A 5,863-nucleotide genomic window follows, 5' to 3' on the forward strand; every position below is an offset into this window, starting at 1 on the left:
ATTTGATGTAGCGACATTGAGTTTATGCGCTTGAGTTAAACGGAAAAATATTATGTCGACATTTGTGACATTTTAGCAATAATGTGCATTTCCATCAGCTTCATTTTGATGCGCTAAAACTTTTTCACAAAAAATCCTTGGATGGAAACGTAGTTACTGTCTGCTAAGGTAAATGACTAATGCAGATGCTATGAAGAAGGGAATATACCATTTTGAAGATCTCATCTGATCTCCTCTCAATTGTCTGGGGTCAGAACAGTCTAAAAATGTATATATTTACAAAAATATGATTAACAAATTCACATTCTAAAAACACAATCCACAAATACACTAGTGTGTTAAAAAAAAATTCAATACACACAAACATTTCACAAATATGTGTTATTTTGTAATGTTGTTAGATGTATTTATTAGTTACTGCATATTTCAATCATCTTGTATTGTGTATTTCGGGACCTTTCTGACAGGATTTGATTTACAAATACATTTTGTAGGTCCTATTTAGCCAGTCTTAAAAATGTATGTCCTCTTTAATCACAGGTACATTTTTCAATACAGCCAATCTTAATACAGCTTTGTTCCGGGGACCTGGGTAGCTCAGCGATTATTGATGCTGACTACCACTCCTGGAGTCTCGAGTTCAAATCCAGGGCATGCAGAGGGACTCGAGCCAGGTCTCCTAAGCAACCAAATTGGACCGGTTGCTAGGAAGGGTAGAGTCACATGGGGGAACCTCCTGGTGGTCGCTAAAATATGTAGTTCTTGCTCTCAGTGGGGCGTGTGGTGAGTTGTGCGTGGATGTCGTGGAGAATAGCGTGGGCCTCCACACGTGTTACGTCTCTGCGGTAATGAGTTCAAAAAGCCACATGATAAGATGCACAGATTGACGTCTCAGACACCGCGAGATTCGTCCTCCGCCACCCAGATTGAAGCAAGTCACTATGCCACCATGAGGATTGAGTGCATTGGGAATTGGGGATTGCAAATTGGGGAGAAAAAAATAAAATAAATACAGCTTTGTTCCACTCAACAACTGAAGTCTCTACAATTTACATATTGCGATGTATTTTCAATGGCAAAAAGGGGCATCATTGGAATTTTTATACCAATATGGACTAACAGTGATTTCTGCACTAATTACAGTAGTTGTCTGGTCTAACTTTGTCAGAAGGATAGTAAGCTCATAAAGATATAATACACACATGAACACACTCAAGTCAAGTCAATTCAAGTGTTTTTTATTGTTGTTAAACCATTTATAGTTAGTACAGTACATAGCGAAACGAGACAGACAACATTCCTCCAGGACCATGGTGCTACATAAATCAACATAGGACAAACACAGAACCACATGAGACTACACAGACTAAATAACATTTCTACATAAAGTGCAAGTGCAAACGTGTGCAAAAAGTACAGGACAGTACAATAACTCAATACAATAACTGAAGCACAAGTACATACTCTTTATGATCAAGTCAAACTCAACATTACATGACAGTGCTCAATCTCCACCAAAATGCATCTACTCCACCTTTTGGTCTCCAAGAGTAACTACATCCAAGTGCATCGCACACATACTGTATAAATAAAGAGTTGATTGGAAATCAGCACACTGACACATGCTGGTTAAACCACGCAATATAGGATTGGATCTGGAGATCCAAACATCCTCCTCTATGTGATTCCTATATAAAAGTAAACTATTAAGGAAAATTTTAAATATATATTGTTGAGCCACAGTTTAACTGTCCATCTTTATGAGGCAATTGAATGTAAGACCATAACCACAGGGATATGTGACCATGCATGACTCCTCGTTACTTAGCCTAGATCAACGTGACCATGGTTTTTATAAAACATGCTATGATAGCTATGTAAATTAGTAGCCTAAACACATTTATTATAAATAAAAAAAAAAGTACATTTTTACATCCAAAAACAATAAACTATTAAGAATTAATTACAATATTTCTACCAAAATACCATAGTTACCTACAGTCGGTGTTACTTTACTATAGTAAAGTTAGATATTACAGTCTCCTGCTGTGATTGTATATTATTACTATTAATCTTTGATTTGTAGATATGCCTTGAATCATTAACTGTTTGTGCTTATAAAATACAAAGCATAAGATGTGCTGCACCTCATGTTATTTGTTCATGTGCAAAAGTACTAACAATTAGCTTAACCTGTTCAGATGCAGAAGAAATTCTATAGAGAATTGATTCTTTATGAAAACTGATCCTCTAAAAAGCAGGGAAAGTGGTCTGTAACAATCGCAAAGACACACACTTACAGAGAAAATTAGGGCAGTATGGAAGTATGGAAGATAAATCACAGTCCTCCAACCTGTTTATTGATCTTAAGCTTTTTGTCTGAGCTCTTACATTTCAAGTCAAAAGTTTACATTTCACTTTAGCCAAATAAATTTAAACTCAGTTTTCCACAATTCCTGAAATTTAATCGTAAAAGCATTCCCTATCTTAGTGTGAATGTGAAATGTCAGAATAATAGTAGAGAGAATTATTTATTTCAGCTTCTTTTTTTTTTCATCACATTCCCACTGGGTCAGAAGTTTACAAACACTTTGTTAGTGTTTGGTAGCATTGCCTTTAAATTGTTTAACTTGGATCAAACATTTTGGGAAGCCTTCCACAAGCTTCCCACAATAAATTGCTGGAATTTTGGCCCATTCTTCCAGACAGAACTGGTGTAACTGAGGGGGCTTTCACACTTGGTTCGATTGCCTGTTCCGAACCCGAGTTCGATTGCTCCCCCCTCCCCCCTGCCCCCGATGGACTGTGTTCACATTATATATTTGTATCCAGCTGCAGCTGGTGCGTAATCGTGTTGCTTGATAACCGCGAAATGAAAAGGCGTCAAAATTCAATGAATAGACTTGCTCGGTTCACATTTGTTCTTCTTTTTTTTAACCTTTGGTTTTGTTTTCAACATCAAGATACAGAAACACACAGAAACACAATTTTGTCTGCCGCAAAAATACTGAAATCGTTCAAAAGACAGCGGGCTGTCCGCCGAAGACAATTTTTGCGAAGGCAAGCAGAAATCATCTCTCTGCTTGCAGTGCGTAGCGTCAATCCGGCTAAGTCAAGGTACGTACACACACACACGCGCACGCACGCACGCACGAAAGTAAACCCTTTCCGCTCATTTTGAAAGTGATGCGTGTGAGACTGACGACCACATTATACGTCATCAATAGCGGTTCACTTCCGCGGTTTGGTTCGATTGCGTTCACATCATCCAAACGAACCGAACTCTGACGTCATTCGAACCGGGGTGCGCACCAAAAGTGCTAGTGTGAAAGCCCCCTGAGTTACGTTTGTAGGCATCCTTGCTCGCACATACTTTTTCAGTTCTGCCCATAAACCTTCTATCGGACTGAGGTCAGGGCTTTGTGATGGCTACTCCAATACCTTGACTTAGTTGTCCTTTAGCCATTTTGCTACAACTTTAGTCCATTTGGAAGACCCATTTGCAACCAAGCTTTAACAACCTGGCTGATGTCTTGAGATGTTGCTTCAATATATCCACATAATTTTCCTTCCTCATGATGCCATCTAATTTGTGAACCATTATGAACCAGTCCCTCCCACAGCAAAGAACCCCATAACATGATTCTGCCACCTCCATGCTTCAAGGTTGGATGGTGTTCATCGGCTTGCAAGCCTAAAGCTTTTTTCTCCAAACATAAAGATGGTCATTATAGCCAAACATTTCAATTTTTGTTTCATCAGACCAGACGATATTTCTCCAAAAGTAAACTCTTTGTCCTCATGTGCACATGCAAATTGTAGTCTGACTTTTTTATGGCAGTTTTGGAGCAGTGGCTTCTTCCTTGCTGAGCAGCTTTTCAGGTTATGTCGAAATAGGACTCGTTTTACTGTGGATATAGATACTTATCTACCTGTTTCCTCCAGCATCTTCAGACCTCCAGGTCTTTTGAAGTTTGAAGGTAGACCTTAAAATACATCCACAGGTACACTTCCAATTGACTCTAATTAGACAGTTAGCTTAACAGAACTGGCTAATTGCCTAAAGACTTGACAGACATTTTCTGGAATTTTCCAAGCTGCTTAAAGGCACAGTTAACTTGTAAACTTCTGACCCACTGGAATTGTGATAGAGTCAATTAAAAGTTAAACAATCTGTCTGTAAACAATTGTTGGAAAAATTACTCATGTCATGCACAAAGTAGATGTCCTAACCGACTTGCCACAACTATAGTTTGCTGATATGAAATCTGTGGTGTGGCTAAAATAATTTGTTTTAATGACTTCAACCTAAGTGTATGTTTACTTCTAACTTCAACTGTAGGTAAGTTGCAATCATATCCAACCAGATCACAATAAGCTATCAAGAATATTCTTTCCATATCCCTATAAATAATAATTGGTTGAATTAGGAATGAGGACTAAACAAAATTAAAGGTCTTATTCTCTCATCATTGACTCACTTTCATGGTATATGTGTATTCCTGTATTACATCCGTTGAACAGACAAAGATTTTTAGAAAAATGTCTCAGCTCTGTAGGTACTTTCAATTCAAGAGAATGGTGACCAGACCTTTCAAGCTTCGAAAATCACATAAAGACACCATAAAAGTAACCCATTATACAAGTATAATTTTGATTCTGAAGCGATGCAATCACTTTGAGTGAAAAACAGATCAATATTTAAATCTTTTTTTTTACAATATATCTCTACTTTCACTTTCAGAATGTGAAAAAATTTGAAACTACTCTTCTGATTGCTTAGAAGATTAATATCACAACTCTTCTCAAAAGTCACATGATTTGAGGTATTATTCATATTCGTAGCACAAACGGTGCAGGACAAGTTATGTGCTGAGGTTTTATAATTAGGTGTTGGTTCAAATCCCTTAACTAAGTTTAAGAAACAGAAATAGTAATGCTTTTATTTTATTTTTTACATACGCCTGTTTGAGTTTGAACAGGTCTTGTAGTGTCTGTTGTTCTGATAAATGGACATCCAAGGAACAGAATCAATACAGTGCAAAACATGAGCAGTTTGTGTGGAGACGCCAGGTATCAACTATCAGTGTGGAGAGAGCTACACTCCCAGGAGAATACAATTTATCATCATCACTACAATTACTGAATATCAGTACCCTGGATGCTTAAGTTTCATCCATCATAGCCCTGTAGTGCATAGACTGGTAAATTATGCTGAGTCAGGAGCCTATGCTAAAAATCCATGAGAGCTTTTTAAAAGTCATTTAGCAGATGCAGTTTATTCAAAGTAACAGTACACTATTTCAAGTTACAGTTTCACTGGTGCAAGCTAGTGTTTAGTGAATTGCCAAAAGGTGCAATGGTGATAGTTTATTGATTAACCCTTACAGGGTTTAACCTACAACATTTTGGTTGCCAGCCCAGAACATTAGCCATGTGTGTTGGTGTATATATGCTAAGGTTACACACCAAAACACCCCTGAGGTACGTAACCTACTTGCTGCCATCTTTGCTCACGGGCACTCAGTTCTGGCCTGTTTTTAAGGGTGTATACTTTACGCCTGTGTTAATGCAGGCAGTGTATACTTAAACTCTAATAGCGGAGTCTGCCCTTTTCAACATACATCATCTATAATACATTCTAGGCCGCTTACAGTGTTTGTCATTAAGCCATTAGTCAACTAATCGATCTATCATAATAGCTCACTGAGAATCTATCCTCTCTCCTGTTTCCCAGATCTCTCCCTCTAATGCACTAGCATTAAAATTGACCCTGTTTATGTTTTTAACAAAACATGTTCCTGGTCTTATTGTGCATGATTCATCATAATTGTTTTCTTTTTTTGGTCCTCTAAATAACTTG

Source organism: Xyrauchen texanus, chromosome 5 (genome assembly GCF_025860055.1).
Source record: "Xyrauchen texanus isolate HMW12.3.18 chromosome 5, RBS_HiC_50CHRs, whole genome shotgun sequence".
Lineage (NCBI taxonomy): Eukaryota > Metazoa > Chordata > Actinopteri > Cypriniformes > Catostomidae > Xyrauchen > Xyrauchen texanus.